Source organism: Brachyhypopomus gauderio, chromosome 19, assembly GCF_052324685.1.
Source record: "Brachyhypopomus gauderio isolate BG-103 chromosome 19, BGAUD_0.2, whole genome shotgun sequence".
Taxonomy (NCBI): domain Eukaryota; kingdom Metazoa; phylum Chordata; class Actinopteri; order Gymnotiformes; family Hypopomidae; genus Brachyhypopomus; species Brachyhypopomus gauderio.
In genome coordinates, this window is record NC_135229.1 from 2,894,395 (window position 1) to 2,911,343 (window position 16,949).

At 41.0% G+C, this 16,949-nt stretch overlaps 3 long non-coding RNA genes across 3 annotated transcripts; all 3 read right to left on the reverse strand.

The window, feature by feature from the left end:
* Window positions 1-905: 905 nt before the first annotated feature.
* Window positions 906-1,969, reverse strand: LOC143483266 (uncharacterized). Its single transcript, XR_013122456.1, has 4 exons — window positions 1,868-1,969; window positions 1,527-1,579; window positions 1,316-1,435; window positions 906-1,126 (listed from the first exon to the last, which is right to left on the reverse strand). It is a non-coding gene; the product is annotated as an uncharacterized LOC143483266 (long non-coding RNA).
* A 1,012-nt stretch (window positions 1,970-2,981) lies between these two features.
* LOC143483267 (uncharacterized) lies at window positions 2,982-4,093 on the reverse strand. Its single transcript, XR_013122457.1, has 4 exons — window positions 3,990-4,093; window positions 3,727-3,779; window positions 3,392-3,502; window positions 2,982-3,178 (listed from the first exon to the last, which is right to left on the reverse strand). It is a non-coding gene; the product is annotated as an uncharacterized LOC143483267 (long non-coding RNA).
* Window positions 4,094-15,787: 11,694 nt separating this feature from the next.
* On the reverse strand, window positions 15,788-16,949 carry LOC143483112 (uncharacterized). Its single transcript, XR_013122385.1, has 4 exons — window positions 16,833-16,949; window positions 16,570-16,622; window positions 16,246-16,356; window positions 15,788-16,032 (listed from the first exon to the last, which is right to left on the reverse strand). It is a non-coding gene; the product is annotated as an uncharacterized LOC143483112 (long non-coding RNA).

Sequence of the window (16,949 nt, forward strand, 5' to 3'; positions counted from 1 at the left end):
AAATAAAGAGATTATTAATTAAAAATGCATAACTTAAATGCATCACTTAAAGTATAATATATTATTTTGCAAGATTGTTAAATATTCTGTTGCGAATTCTCTGTAAATGTTAGGTTGGCTGTGTGTCGTAAAGTGAATACAACGTAATATGTTTCCCTGATAGAATGCAATCTTGTGAATTAGGTTGCATACACATATAAAATCTTCAACGGACAGGAAATCAGCAACCAGTTACACCTACTTGGAAAACCGTTGCGTTACATAATCAAGAAGAAATAAACCACGAATCACTGTTGTGAAGGACTGGGTAGACTAAGGAAGGTCACACACAAAGAATAAAGCAACATAAACACAGTGTGATCTGTGTCTTATATTTTAGACACATTTGGTGGACTATGACGCTGTTTCTCACAAACATTTTGACAGATGCCCATCAGGATCCTTTAAGAAGTTATAATACACACAGCTGTAGAGGTTACAGCAGCGTTCAGGAGGAGAGTCTGCCCATCAGAGTTATTTTTGCCCATTGTCTTTAAATTGATTGATGAACATTTAAGGACCTCTGGCTCTTTAAACCAGATGTGGTGTCAGGGATTGGACAAGACCATTGTGTGGGATGATCTAATGCTAAATATTACCAATAAATAAAGTGATAAAATAAAGTGTTAAAACAAGCTTTTGTATTTATGCAACTTTTCAGTGAAATTGACATTTTAAAGAGTGTTTTCATTCTTTTTTTTTGGCAAGTCATTTCAGTTTCATCTGAATTTTGTTAATGAATTCAATATCGTGAATTATTTTCTTATTATTAAGTTGTAGCGTATGGTGCCTTCCTGCAACAGTGAAGGGTATATATTTGACTAATACAGACAGCAAGATGCATAAAACACCATATTGTTTTGAAGTTGCATTTATAAGCACACATTTATTCATAAGCACATTTATTCATAAACAGACATTTTTTTTCTCTTTGGTTTGCCACTTCCACATTGCAGATCACACAAGCATGGGTCACTCCACGGGTATTAATTGCAGTGGTCTGACTGACAACACACGGCGTTGAGGGCCGGATTGTTCTTCAAAAGCAGGCAGTCACTCATTCTGATGCACTGCCTGAGAATGTCGTCTAAAGAGATAGAGAGATTAAAAGTGGATTATGTGGATTAAGTACATTTTTAATGTACATTTCCCAACCCCAAACACCTGAATCACAATGATCAGTGAACCGACAGATATGCTGGTATAAATGTTAATTATGCATTAAAAGTGTGTCAAAGCAAACTGAGATAGCTAAATTGCTAAGTTGCAGGCATACATGGATATCTGGTGAAGATAGCGTTGATACAAGCATCCTGGTAAGAATCGCATTCTTGAGTGAAGTTGGAACATTTATCCCCAGGGAACCGAATACACACGTAACATTTCAGGGCGGAACCTGCAGGACGGGGAAGAGCGGAGAAGTTAGGAACAAACCGACTGGATATTGGATGTGTGTGAAACTGAACTGAAAGCTCCAACATACTCACCACTGACCACCAGCAAGACAAAACCCAAAGTCACAAACAGGGTCCTCATTATCCTGCAACATAAACATTGTTGTTAACTGCGCAAATTGTGACTCATGAATAAATCTAAAGGTCAAATTCAGATTTTAACACATAAAACTAATAATCATGAAGGTTTTAAGTTAAATTAGTTCAACAAACATAAAACTTCCATTAAAAATTTAACTTTCTTTTGAGAAGATGTCATTAAACAGCTACATTAGTCAGAAGACAGACAAAGCTCCTTAGAATGAACCTGGTGAGCACCAAGTAAAAAAATCGATCTCTAAACTCTTTTACAATTATGAGCTAAAAGATCTTACCGTTAATTTTGGATGCAGTGTGGCATGAATAGAGTCTTGTGTCTGAGCTCTGATTATCTCCTTCACCTCACTAAAGTTTGCTGTGTGCATGTGCCCCCCCCCCCCCCACATGAAACCACAACTGTGTAATCAGGACCGGGCCCCTCTGACGCCCCACACGTGTAAAAGTGAAGAAAAACATGACACAAGTGCAGTTATAGCAATGTTGTAAAGACACATGGACTCATCTATAATGCATGGGGATATTAGCAGAGTACAATAAAACCATGTACTATCAAAATATATAACACATTCATTATTCCACAAGAACTTTTAATACACTGGATCGCTTATGCATATTTCTAAAAGACACGTATCTATCACCTGAGCAGTCTTGGGGCTCTCTGATCTTATTCTAGCCCACAGGTAAAAACCAGTGAAGAACCAGACCAGCAATGCGCAGCAGAAATGGCAGGCTAACCAAACCTATAGCATACACCAGTAAGAAGCCAGTAAGAAACCAGTAACACCCTCACATACTCCAGTCCAATGTTAATGGCTCCCACCACACCTCAGTCTACCACTCTACTCCAGGCCTGACACTCAGACTGCAGTCAGGACATGGGAACAGGATGCATCCCGGGTCTTTCGCAAAACTTGTCCACATGGTCTTAAAACCTGAGCTGCCTAAATGGGTTCAGTCTTCAGAAGAAGTACAATGAGTACAATTCAGAGTCCAGAAGAAACCCTCCATCACATGTCTGGACGACTACACGTCTGTTGCCATGATATTTATCGTCATGAAAGACGCCCTGCAGTCTGCAAACAGTTCAGTGGAGAACGCACTCAACACCACGCACCACCGTGACTGCCCAGGGGTGTGTGCAAGTATCAAGACTTCACAGTTTTATTTTTGCAGAAATTTATGCAGAAATTTTTTTTTCATTTTTGTTTTTACATTGATCACTATTTATTCAAGTCTACTATTTCCTGTTATTTTTTGATAATTAGTTGCATGTTCTGTTTGAGATTTTTCTTATTTTTAAGTTTGTTGTCTTCATGCTGCAGTACAGGGTATCTATTTGATTACAGTAATGCAGACAGCAGGATACAAGAAACAGCAAAAGCTCAGACGTTGCATTCATAAGCTTTATTAATTAATTGGCTTTTTAAATCTTGATTTGCTATTTCCACACTGCAGATCACACAACCATGCGTCACTCCTTTTGGTCTAGTTGCAGCGATCCGACTGACAGCACACAGCGTTGATTCCAGGAGTCTTGCTCAAAAGCAGACAGTCAGTCAATCTGCTGCATCTACTGAAATAGTTGACTAAAGAGATTAAGAGAAAAGACAGATTAATAACCAACACAAGCCTCCACAGATAATGTAGAGTAATTAAAATCTGAGTGTGAATCTTCATCAAAACATCTGAATTACAAACGACACTGAACCCATTGATATGTTGGTATGAAGATCAATTAAACATTACATGTGTTTAATGACATGGCTAAATGTTTTGATAAATAACAGTAACATACGTACAGGGATATCTGGTGAAAATAGCAGTAATGCATGCATTATTGTCCCCGTAGCAAGTTTCAACGGTCTTGACACACCCTTTCCCAAGACATTTGTTACACTTCAGGGCAGAACCTGTAAGACAGTGAAGACAGGACAACTGTGGAGACACTGGGAGCAAAACAATGTAGACATGGAAAACATTTAGAAAACCTAAAATTGGAAACTGATTTACATTAGATGTGTCTGTGAGCTCTTGGGTATGTCTGGTACATACATAACACGCACAATAATTTCAGACTGGACACAGAAGGACTTTGGATTATGTGTGTGAAACTGAACTGAAGTAAAACACTCACCAGTCATCACCAGCAGGGCCAGACTGAGGGTGAGGAGCAGGGTCTTCATCGTTCTGAGGCATAAACAGGACTGTTGACTTTATGTGCACATTATGACTCAAATAAAACTAAGGCACTTTTAAAAATGAAAGTTTTAGTTAAAGGAGTTTAACAAACATAAAATGCTCTCATGGTGATCCACAGAATTAGTCTGGTGTGCTGCTCGTAAAAGATCTCTAAATCCAGTCTGTTCTGCATCTGCATATATGCATAAAATTACTTACCGTGAGTTTGGTTGCAGCAGAATATGAATGTACACACCTCTGTATGAGCTCTGATTTTACACCAATCTCACACACAGCTTCAACCCTTTTATGGTTTATGATGCAGGTACACACCCCCCCTCCTGATCACATGAGAGTTTAGGTTCTAATCCACAATTGTGTAACCAGGACCCACCCAACTCGGGCTGGCCCCACACAACAGAAATAAATAAATAAATAAAAAATAAATAGGAATGATGTAAAGGTTCTGAGCACGAATTTCCATGGAGAGTTGTGGTTTCGATGAAGGTCTATGGCACTGTGTCACCATACTTGCCTAGTTTGCTGAACATTTTGGAGCAAATAAGGCTATGCTTAAATTTGCAGTGGACAGAAACACGTGAATGTACAAGTTTTAATACGGTCATTTTCGTGCTATACTGTCCCCTAGTGGCCAACGTGTGTCGGACCTGGCATGTTGGACTTGACGCCACACCATACAGACTGCAGGCTACAAAAACAGAAAAAAAAACACAGTAGTCGCATTAATTATCACAACTTTATTACTACATTTTCATGTCCATATTTTAATTTGCCATTTACATTCTCCAGATCACTCAAGCGTGGTTCACTTCTTGATTATTAATTACAATGTTTTATCTGACAGCATATCGCGTTGGAACCAGGATTGTTCCAGACCAAAAAGACGAAGAGATGGACAGATATAAAATGTACAATTACATTCTGAATGCAGATACGCGTTTGTGCATGTCAGTTACTCATTACAGGTGTGTCGAAACAATCTGAGATGGTTAAATGTTTTGATTAAGAGCAATAAAAGACGTACAGGGACAGATTTGGAGACGCAGTGACGTCTTGGACAAGACTGCATGTGTGAACGATGTTGAAACATCCTCTCACAATACATTCATTACATTACACAATACATTCATTCAGGGCAGAATCTCCCACTGTTTAGGAAAACTCTAAACCTGAACACTAATGTATGCGATGTGCGTCTGTAAGGTTTTGTGTCAACGTAGTGTGCGCATGCGTAATCATTTCAGACTGGAAAGTGAAGGAATGCGTTGGTTTATGAGTGTGAAACAACAGAAACCTCTAACATTTTCACCACCAGCACCCAGTCACAAGTAGGGTCATTATTCTGCAGCATAAACTGACATGTTGTCTTTATGTGCACAATACGACTCACAAATAAGTGGCAAGTAGGCCTGCATAAAGAGCAAAGGCCAGATTTTAATACATAAAACTTATTTAAGTTTTATTTAAGTGAGAGGTTCCTTGCTGTGCAGTCTGGTCAACATCGTCTGAAAGGATAACCCAAAAGGACTCATAACTAGGCTATAAATGTAGACACTTGTGTCTGAGCTCTGATTATCTGCATGTTTGGCATACAGCCCAATCAGAGCTATAGTCTAAACCACAATGGTGTAACCAGGACCCCCTCCATGTGGGCTGGGACCACACATAAGAGATCCCACACAGAGAACAGAGTCCCAGGAACATGTGAGCAGCACCTGGTCACTGTATGGCAAGTGTCCACATGGCTGGGGTGCGTGCGTTGATGGAAAGGAGGGTTTAACGATACTGATCTGGGGTCAGTTGTGTAATGACTTTAAAGTTATTCAATATATGATTATAGGGATGGGGTTGATGGGACTTGTAACAGTACTGATCTGGAATTAGTAATGATGAGAGTGATGGTATGGCCTGTGCGCGTGGGCTTTTGGTAATACTAATCTGAGCAGTCGTAACGAGATTTTGGGGTCGGTTTTTTGATTATACGGGTTGGCGGGGCTTTATTAAATATGAATCTAAAAGTTTGATGATAACGAGAATGATTATTAAATGATTATTAAATGATTGTTAAAACTTAAACTAAACATTTGATTATAATGAGAATTATTATATGCCTCATCGGGTCTGTAAGAATTCGGAACTGCTTCATTTAATTTAATTAATGAATAATACAACATTAATATAAAATTCTATAATAAAACCGTGACAGTCCAATTGCAGTTGGGTATTTTATTAAAATAGATGGTATGATGAAATAACCTGAGATGTAGTGTGATTCAGAATTAGATTATGTAAGGTGTGGCGTTTACATCAAGTAACGCGAGGTGGACGACGTTGTTTCTAATGCGTAGTTTATTGAACGCTCACACCACATGTTGACGTGACTTTTACAGACTGCTAGACTGACATACATATCTCGCGCCACGTGCGTCATCGAACGCAGGGTAATCACGCATGCGCAGTATGCAGTATTATGCACTTGAACATTCACTTTACATGACATCTCCCCCCTTTTCAAGTATAGTAGTCAGATACTATACAAACATGAACTGTTGGCACAACTTAACTATATGTTCACTTTTGTACATCCATTTATCTCAGTTATCACTTGTAAACAAAATCTTCCATATACCCAACAAAACAAATTTTTCTTCTTACAACAGTAACTAAGGGTGTGGGTAGACTACCACAGTCCCCTTGAGATAAGGAGGGATTTATTCTTTTTGTCCATCATCTCAACTAACTTGCATACCTGGGGTTTGGTTTAATAGTCTGACCAAACCTGGTGACAACTGGATTTGGGTGTTCAGGGGAAACAGGGGTGTCAGCAGGAGCACTGGTGGTGGTTAAGCCCTGCTCAACTGGCTCACGCTGTCCATCTTGATCCGTCGGCTGAGGAACATCCATCTTTCGCAGTGATGACAGCTCCTGGTTGACCAGCCGGATGTGGCGCCGGTTCTGTCGCGGTATGTCGCCTCGCTCCATCTCCAGTGTAAAGGAACGTGGCGCAGCCTCCTGACGCTGCACGGTCGCTGGTTTTGTCCAAGCCTTTTCTCCGTCGATCTTCAATCTGACTTTATCGCCGATGGAGAGTGATGGTAGAGGCTTGGCAGTACCTGCGGTTGTAGTACTTTTCATAGGACTGTTCAGCTTTCGCGTCATTTTTCTTGACGGTCTCTAGATTTGTCCACGTTGGCCGCAGGCTCTCTCTGAGTACAGGGAGTGTTGTGCGGATTTCTCGACCCATTAGCAACTTGGCGGGACTTTGCCTAGTTGGCTCCGTTGGTGTTGAGCGGTAGCTCAGAAGGGCTAGATGGGGGATGTCTTGCTTGAGAATCCACTTTGCCGTCTTCACAGCTCGTTCGGCCATGCCGCTGTATTGTGGGAAATGAGGGCTTGAAGTAACGTGCTGGAAGTCGTACTCAGCTGTAAAGTTTCTGAACTGTTCGGCTGAGAACTGAGGCCCGTTATCTATCATGAACTCCTCTGGAATCCCATAGCATGTGAAGATGCTTTTCAACTTCTGTATGATGGTTTCTGAGTTTGTTTTTGGTAGGTCTAGGATCTCAAGCCATCTGGAGTAGTAGTCGATCACGATTAAGTAGTGACGACCTTTGAACTCACACAGGTCAGCTGCGAGCTTTTGCCATGGTAGATCTGGCAATGGTGTGGAGATCAACGGTTCTCTGCTTTGGCTTGGTCTGTAGATGTTGCAATGTTTACATGACGCCACAAGCTTCTTCACGTCACTGGCGATGCCCGGCCACCACACAGCGTCATTGTACCGTTCCCGGCACTTGGTAAGACTTGGTGGCCCTTGTGAATCTTCTGCAACATGTAGTCTCTCATACTGCTAGGAATCACGAACTGCATCGTAGCAATCCATTGGTCTCACTGAGTAAGCCACGCTCTTTGAAGTAGGCGCTTGTTCTGACCAGTGTTGCCATAGTTACTTTGAAACAGTAATCCGACTACTGACTACTGACTACTTCTTTAAAAAGTAACTCAGTTAAGTTACTGACTACTTGCTTTTAAAAGTAACTAAGTTAGATTACTTTTAGTTACTTTCAGCAGAGGCTGATCCCCCGCCCCTATAACATGAAAATGACTACCAGTTCTGCCAATACTCACTTTATTGACATGTATTTTAACCGGAACATCAAAAATGACACTGGCATTTGTAAACTTTTTCTTGAAATAGGCTTACATGTTTTTTAAATAAATAAATAAGACAGTCTTTCTGTTCAACTCCGCCCACTTACAGGGTTGCCAACTGTCACGCATTGAGACACACGCATTTGACTGTCTTCACACGCTTACGCCACACTTCCGATATCTCACGCCGAAAAAAAAATCCAGTTTATTTACCTCTGATCCACATCTATGATTCAATGAGTTACTAGTTCGATCTGGCGCCAACCACCGGCGATCGATCGATCGCGATATAATACTGAATTTAGTCAATTTTACACCCCGCCCGGTAACAATTTACGTTCACCGCCAAGCCCCGTTTTTTTTTTTTTTTTTTCAGGTTTGACGTTGTGTTTTTGAAAGTAGACAGCACTCTGTCGCCAGGACAGAGTGTACAACGGACCTTAATGTTGTCTTCCTTAGCCGAAATAAAATCAAAATAATGCCTGTATTTCCAGCTGCTAAAGGCGAACCTCTCCTTCCATCTGACTTTGGCGCCGCAGAGCAGAGATGACGTAACCGCGTAAGAAACGTGTAGCCAAAAAATAAGAATGAATAAATATAACCTACGTTCCCCCGAAATGCAGAAATAGTAACGCACGATGTTTTAGATAAGTAACTTTAATCTGACTACTAGTTTTTAAATAGTAGTTGCGTTAGACTACTCGTTACTGAAAAAAGTAGTCCGACTACAGTAACGCGTTACTAAGTAACGCGTTACCGGCATCACTGGTTCTGACAGCTACGCTCTTCAAGTGTTCTGGCCACCCCTTTAGGACGTACTTGAGGACACACTGGAGCTCGGCATCTGTTCTTGTCTGGTCTTTTATCTGCTCGACGATTGGCTTCCTCACACTCAGGTCATCCTCCACTGAGTCTACGTACGCTCTCACCTCCGCTTGTAGGTCACCTGGATTGGTGTCCGCCATGGGCTGCCTAGATAGGGCGTCTGCGACAATTAAGTGTTTGCCTGGAACATATTCTGCGACTGGGTTAAACTTCATTAACCTGATAAGCAGGCACTGACAACGAATTGGTGTGGTGTCGAGGTCTTTCGAATTGATTAGGGTTACCAGTGGCTTGTGGTCTGTAAGCAGCTTGTATCTCCCTAAACCACAAAGATACTGGTAGAAACGCTCAGAAGTCCACACTCCAGCAATGCACTCTTTTTCGATCTGCGCTGGTTCCCGCCGATGCCACCGACGTAGGGCGTAGGACTGACCAATCACAGCGAACTGTGTGTCTTCCACGCCTCCATGTTGTGTTTATAAAAACTAAAAGTGGACAACTATGGCTGTAAGCCAAACTGAGGAGCTGGTAACAAAGACGAAATTTACAACGAATTTATTCAATCACTTGAGACGTAGACATCCCAAGGAATATGCCGAAAGTGAAACAATGCGGGAAGCAGGGGCAGCTGCCTCACAAGCTGTGGTCTCGGCGGTTTATACTTTCACGAGTGACCGTAGCGTGTGACTTCGCACGCCTCGCGCGAACCCCCGCGAATGGCGGAATCATTTATACAGGTACTTAAACTTGCCGCGTCACTCCGCGTTCTGTGCAGTGTTGTCTGAAACGATATGTGGTAGTATAAAGAAACACCCCTCGACAACAGGAAGGAACATTTACCTGACTAATTTTAATGTTGCTTTGTGTTTCAGGTTTAAAAAGTGCTGGAATTTAGGCTAAAGTACTTGAAAATGCTTGAAATTGTAACTACTTCATTTCACAACAAATATCTGTCTGACTGAACATTTCTCTTGTATTCTAGAACGAAACATGAGAGAACGTGAAGACGTTAAGATTGGGCGTTTTGTATAAATATTTGTATAAATATTTAACTTAATTGAGTTTAATGTGCTGGGAAATATTGTATATTTAGTGCAATAGGACACTTTATCAGTGTCACTCATTAAAATCTGCTTAGAAAGAAAGCGTTGTAGCCCCCCATTTTTTTTGGATGGAATATTGTGATAAAAAATCGAAATCGTGATTTTATGCAAAAAAATCGTGCTACATTTTTTTCCCCATATCGCCCACCCCTATGTGGACCCCAGCACCAATCTCGCTCAGTCTTGAGTAGCTCGTTGAGCGGCTGTAAGACTGTGGAGAGGTTTGGTAGGTAATGTAGTTCACCATACCAAGAAGCCGTCTCAGATCACTCACGCTCTGAGGTGGTTCCATTGTTGTTATGGCTTTGACCCTTTCTTGATTAGGTGCTATGCCGTCCTTGGTCACAACTTGTCCCAGGAAGTTAAACTCTGGTCGGCTAAGCTTGCATTTGTCTTTGTTGAGTCATAGACCTGCGGCAGTGATGGTCTCCATGACTTGCTTTAGCCTCTGGTCGTGTATTTCCTGTGTTTCTCCGAAAACCAAAATGTCGTCCATGTACACGACTGTCCCCTCATGCCCATGCAGCAGCTCAGACATCTTTCGCTGAAAGATCTCGGGCGCCGATGTGATCCCAAATCAAACAGTATCTGCCAAGGGGCGTGATGAAGGTGGTCAGACGTGCACTGTTCTCTTCTAGAGGAATTTGCCAGAATCCGCTCTCGGGATCTAGGCTGGAGAACACGGTACTCTTCGCTAGCTTGGGCATGATATCATCCAAGGTAGGTAAGAAACTTTTCACGTTTTAGATTTTCGTTGAGTTTTTTTTAGATCCACACAAATTCTTATTTTTCCTTTCTTTTTCATGACGGGTACCATGGGCGCACACCATTCGGTCGGGTCAGTCACTTTTTCTATTATGCCCATCGACTCCATTCTCTTTAACTCCTCTTCGACCCTGGGGATTAGTGGAATTGGTACTCGCCGTGGTGTAGCGATGCTGTATGACTCTGCGCCTTCTTTGAGTGTGATTTTCACTGGTTCTCCTTTCAATGTGCCTATGCCACTGAATGTGCTGATCGTATCTATGTGCTTAATTAGGCCCAGTCTGGTTGCCACTTCTGCTCAGGAGATTTTCCCCTTTAGTTTTAACTACAACTACTCTGAAGCAGCAATTTCGTAGTTGCCCACTAATATTAGCTTTTAATTTAGCTAAAAACTGCCCCCTTGTGGCCACCGTGCCACCTGGACTCTGAAGAACGTTTTTCACTTCACTGAGTTTAGGCTTGCTCCGTAGTGTTTCGTATGTGGCTTCAGACATGATTGAGGTAGTCCTATCTGCACCTGAATCGATCCTAAATAACACTGGCGTATCTGCTACATCTAGAGTGGTGTGCCATGGTGGCTCATCCTCTGCTAGTGGTGTATCTTTTTGTTTTAGCTCTACGGAGCCTAGAAACACAGTGTCATCCTCGCTAGCTTCAGTTACCTCTTGAACAGTTTTTGAATAGCACACAGCCACAAAGTGCCCAATTTTGTTACACTTCATGCATTTTTGTCCTTTCTCATTGCACCGCTCGGCCTCCATATGATCACGCCCGCATCTCGTGCATGCTTCTTTTTTCTTTTTATTTATCTTCGCCATATTGCCAAATCTCTTGTGTTCGGTTTCCTCACCGTCTTTACGTTGTCCATGTGCTCTGCGCCGTGTCCTCTCTCCGTGTTCTGTGACTTGATCAACTCACAATGCATGGCTGTTTCAATGGCGGTCTTTGATGTTAAATCAATTTTCATTTGCAGTCTCTGCGACACTTGTTTATCTCGAATTCCAATCACTATGCGATCCCGCATTTGTTCCTCTTTTAGTGCCCCAAAATCACAGTTTTCAGCTAGTTCATACAGTTGCCTGACGAATGCTTCTACACTCTCGCCCGGTTGTTGAACTCTTGAGTGAAACGCTCATGGATCACGTTTCGTTTCGGAATGAAATGTTCGTGAATTTAGCCATTACATCTGCATCTGCTGCATCAGTAAACGTGAAAGCCTTAAAAATGTGCTCAGCCTCCTCTCCCATGGAATAAATCAATGCATTTATCTGCACTTTTTCCTCCTCCTCCGTGAGCAGTGAAGCTATGCGATACCTGCCGAATCTTAGCTGCCAGTCGGGCCATGCTTCGGGCTTTGAGAAATCAAACTGCTCCGGTGGGTTAAACTTTGCCGTGGCGATGCACACTCTGGTTCAAGTTTTCTTCTGACACCATGTGGCATTTACATCAAGTAACACGAGGTGGACGACGTTTTGTTTCTAATGCGTAGTTTATTGAACACTCACACTACACGTCAGAGGTGGGGACTCGAGTCACATGACTTGGACTCGAGTCAGACTCGAGTCATTAATATTAAGACTTTTGACTTGACTTGAAAAAATATTCAGAGACTTAGACTTGACTTGGACTTTTACACCAATAACTTGGGACTTGAATTGGACTTGAACCTGTTTACTTGCAAAGACTTGATTTTTTTACCCCAAATCTAAATTTTAAAACGCATATTAATATTTATAAAGTGCGCCCCATTAATTTAATTTCCGTCCTTCTGACGCAGACCGGCGTTACACCAGATTCTGTGACCGGCGACTTTTGTGAACACAGGGGGCGCTATTTCACAGTTTCTGTTCAGAGGCACAAACGCTTTACGAATGCTACATAAACTACGCTGATGCACTTTCTTTACTCGTTTTGTTGGTGTCCACGAGCCAAAATATGACAGATGTTTATATTTACATTTATCGTCTCTTAATTACATAAATGTACTTAAACAAGATTTACTATCCCCTCACCATTGCAGCCAACAAAGAAATCATGAATGGGATGTACAGGTGAGCCTTTTTAACTGGGGTCACCAATTCTGACGGCAGCCATCAGAATATGTGACCCCACTGAATCTCAAGGTAACAATAGTAGCCTACACCGTGACCCCACAATAACAGAAAACAATGAAAAAATAACCCTAACCTTTTATTAGTCTATATTTAAACATTTTATCCAAATGTTTAGAATAACCATTTGTAATGACAGCATCTTGCTTTCGATGAAGCTTGCTATTTTCGTGTAAAATGGTGTAACGAAACATTCTTGTTTAAGTACATTTATGTAATTAAGAGAAGATAAAATGTAAATGATCTGTCGTCTTTTGGCTGGCAGACACCAACAAAACGAGTAAAGAAACGCATCAGAGTAGCATTCGTAACTTGACTTGACAGTTGCTTGTCTTGACTCGAGACTTGACTTGAGTTGACTGTCTTTGCTTGAGACTTGACTCGGGACTTGAGGATAAAGACTTGGACTTACTTGAGACTTGCAAAACACTGACTTGGTCCCACCTCTGCTACACGTTGACGTGACTTGCACAGACTGCTAGTCTGACATATCTTGCGCCACGTGCGTCATCGAACTCAGGGCAATCACGCATGCGCAGTATGCAGTATTATGCACTTGGAACATTTACTTTACTTTACTCTACTTAAGGTAGATGTGATAACTTTAGCGTTTAAAAGTGAATTTCCAACGTAACGTGTAATATCACTTGTAAAATAAAACCCACGTTACAGATCCTTTTGGGTTTCACTTTGTCATGCATTTTTAACTGCAATAAATATAATTTGTCATATATCTGATACTTTTTTGTTAAAAGATTTCTTTCTTTAATTAATTTAGATTGTACTCATTTGAGTTGCGTTTCGCTTCTGTTCACTATATTGGAACAGTTGGATGGTGGTCGGAAGGAGATTGAAGTGTAAAAACTCAAATGTGAGAATAAATCCAGCAGTAACGTAAGAACCAAAGCGATGTGTGTCCTGGAGGGATTGTTGGCGTTTTTTAAATAGGTCAATAAACACTTTGTTACGGGTTTGGCTTTGGACATTCCTACCGCGGTAACCTTGTGAGGTAATATGTCCACAAAAGGTGTTATGTGGCAATTTACAAACAAAGGTGTTAAGAAAGAACAGGCCCGGTGTCTGGAAGCTGCTATTTATATATCACACAAACTCGAAACTGGGAATTTATAAACTGCAAGGTACATAAATATCAGGGTGTGTGTGTGTGTTGGAAAGTTCAGACAAGGAAACGCGTTAAATGAACTATGAAAAATGTAATCTTGAGAATGGGGTCGCACACAAACACAGATATAACCTTCAACAAACAGGAAATCACCAATAGTTATGCCCTCTGGGAAAACCCAAGTTACATAGTAAAGAAAATATGGAGATAATTCTGTAGCAAAACTTGAGAGCGTGAATGACCTGATTTGAGCACTTGTAAAACAAAATCTGTACGTGTATTTTTAATTTGAGAACCTGTAAACTAAAAGTTGCACTTGTATTTTTAATTTGAGAACCTGTAAACTAAAAGTTGCACTTGTAGTTTTGATGTGAGAACTTGTAGAATAAAAATCTGAGTGTGAATGTTAAAAAACTACACCGCACAAATTCAAATCTGCTCTGCTCGACTTTTGCAACACATATCTTGGTGTACGTGTTGCAAAACAGTTTTGTGCACTTGTACGGGGAAGTGGGCGGGGCGGTGGGCGGGGCAGTGGGGGATGGAACAAGAATCGTGACTCAGCTTATTTTTTGCTGCAAAAAGAAAAGAATCGGAGGCTGAACAATTACGCAATAATACACGAGAGGGAGTGCTATAATGTGTAATATTGGCACTGCTGTGCTGCGGTCGTAGGCACGAGGCTGCAGGCTGATGACCATGTCCAAAGATACACTGGCTCAATTTTGAATAAAATACACATTGGCTATACCGAAGTTCACCTCTGACCTCATGACTTCACAGTATTACAGCAGAATTCTGTTTAAATATCTAGTTAGGACAAAACTAGAGTGTTCAATGAACTAAGTTATAATCACTGTAACTCCCGAATATCATCTGTAGCGTTATGCGCAGTTTTGCTACAGATTTATCTCCATAATAATAAACCACAAATCACTGTTGTGAAGGACCGGTCAGACTAAGGAAGGTCACACACAAGGAATAAAGCAACATAAACACAGTGTGATCTGTGTCTTATAGTTTATACACATTTGGTGGAGTATGACGCTGTTTCTCACAAACATTTTGCCAGATCAGGGTACCCGCGGGTCCTTAAAAAGTCTTAAAATGTCTTAAATTTAGTTTTCCATATTCAAGGCCTAAAAATGACTTAAAATGTCTGGAATTTTATGAGGGGAGGCATTAAATTATTATAAGTGTGTATTGTTCAGTTGTTCTGGCGCGATGTGAACTTTGACGAATTTAGCGCTAATGCAGAAAATAACCGCTCCAGGGTCCTAGTGCTAGATTCCTAGTGTTGGAGTATACGGCCTCAACAACGTCAACAATTTTCGTTCGCCAACCCCCCCCCCCCCCCCCCCGTCAACAATTCTCGTTCGCCACCCCCGTCAACGATGTGTTACACACCTGCATCCCCAGTAATAGTATTATTTTTTCATGTGAGAGGTATTAAAAAGGTCTTAAAAGTCATTGAATTTGAGATTTAAAAATGTGCAGATACCCTGCAGATGCTCGTCAGGATCTTTAGAGAAGTTATAACACACACAGCTGTAGAGGTTACAGCAGCTAGCAGCTGGCTGACTGCACATCAGATCTGTGGCTTGTTTTTAAAGCAGTTGATGGCTTAGGACCACTGGCTCTTTACACCAAGACAGAAGGATGTTTGGGATAATCTAATATAGGAGTTAAGTGCACCCAAAATAAAGTGGGAATATAACTGTTTGTCAGCATGCTTTTGAGTTTGTTATTAGGTCATTTACTATTATTCAGTTAAATGTATTCTTCCCTGTTATGTTTTGATGATTAGTTGCACATTGTTTGCAAATTAGCTAATTTAGCTGCAAATTGTGCTTTTCCTTATTTGTCATGTGTTTTCACGCTAAAACAAATGGCTGGATAAAATTAAGACCAAAAAAGTGATGTTCCTATGCACCTTTATTAATACATTGGATTGTTTTAATACAGAGACATTCCTATGAACCTTAAAACTCTGGCATTTTTTAATCTTGATTTGCTATTTCCACACTGCAGATCACACAACCATGCGTCACTCCTTTTGGTCTAGTTGCAGCGGTCTGTCTGACAGCACACAGCTTTGATTCCAGGAGTCTTGCTCAAAAGCAGACAGTCAGTCAATTTGATGCATCTACTGAAATAGTTGACTAAAGAGATTAAGAGAAAAGACAGATTAATAACCAACACAAGCCCCCACAGATAATGTAGAGTAATTAAAATCTGAGTGTGGATCTTCATCAAAACATCTGAATTACAAACGACACTGAACCCATTGATATGTTGGTATGAAGATCAATTAAACATTACATGTGTTTAATGACATGGCTAAATGTTTTGATAAATAACAGTAACACACGTACAGGGAAATGTGGTGTAAAAAGCAGTAATGCAAGCATAATTGTCCCCGAGGCAAATTTCAACGGTCTTGACACACCTTGTCCCAATACATTTGTTACACTTCAGGGCAGAACCTGTAAGACAGTGAAGACAGGACAACTGTGGAGACACTGGGAGCAAAACAATGTAGACATGGAAAACCTAAAATTGGAAACTGATTTACATTAGATGTGTCTGTGAGCTCTTGGGTATGTCTGGTACATACATAACACACACAATAATTTCAGACTGGACACAGAAGGACTTTGGATTATGTGTGTGAAACTGAACTGAAGTAAAACACTCACCAGTCATCACCAGCAGGGCCAGACTGAGGGTGAGGAGCAGGGTCTTCATCGTTCTGAGGCATAAACAGGGCTGTTGACTTTATGTGCACATTATGACTCAAATAAAACTAAGGCACTTTTAAAAATGAAAGTTTTAGTTAAAGGAGTTTAACAAACATAAAATGCTCTCATGGTGATCCACAGAATTAGTCTGGTGTGCTGCTCGTAAAAGATCTCTAAATCCAGTCTGTTCTGCATCTGCATATATGCATAAAATTACTTACCGTGAGTTTGGTTGCAGCAGAATATGAATGTACACACCTCTGTATGAGCTCTGATTTTATACCAATCTCACACACAGCTTCAACCCTTTTATGGTTTATGATGCAGGTACACACCCC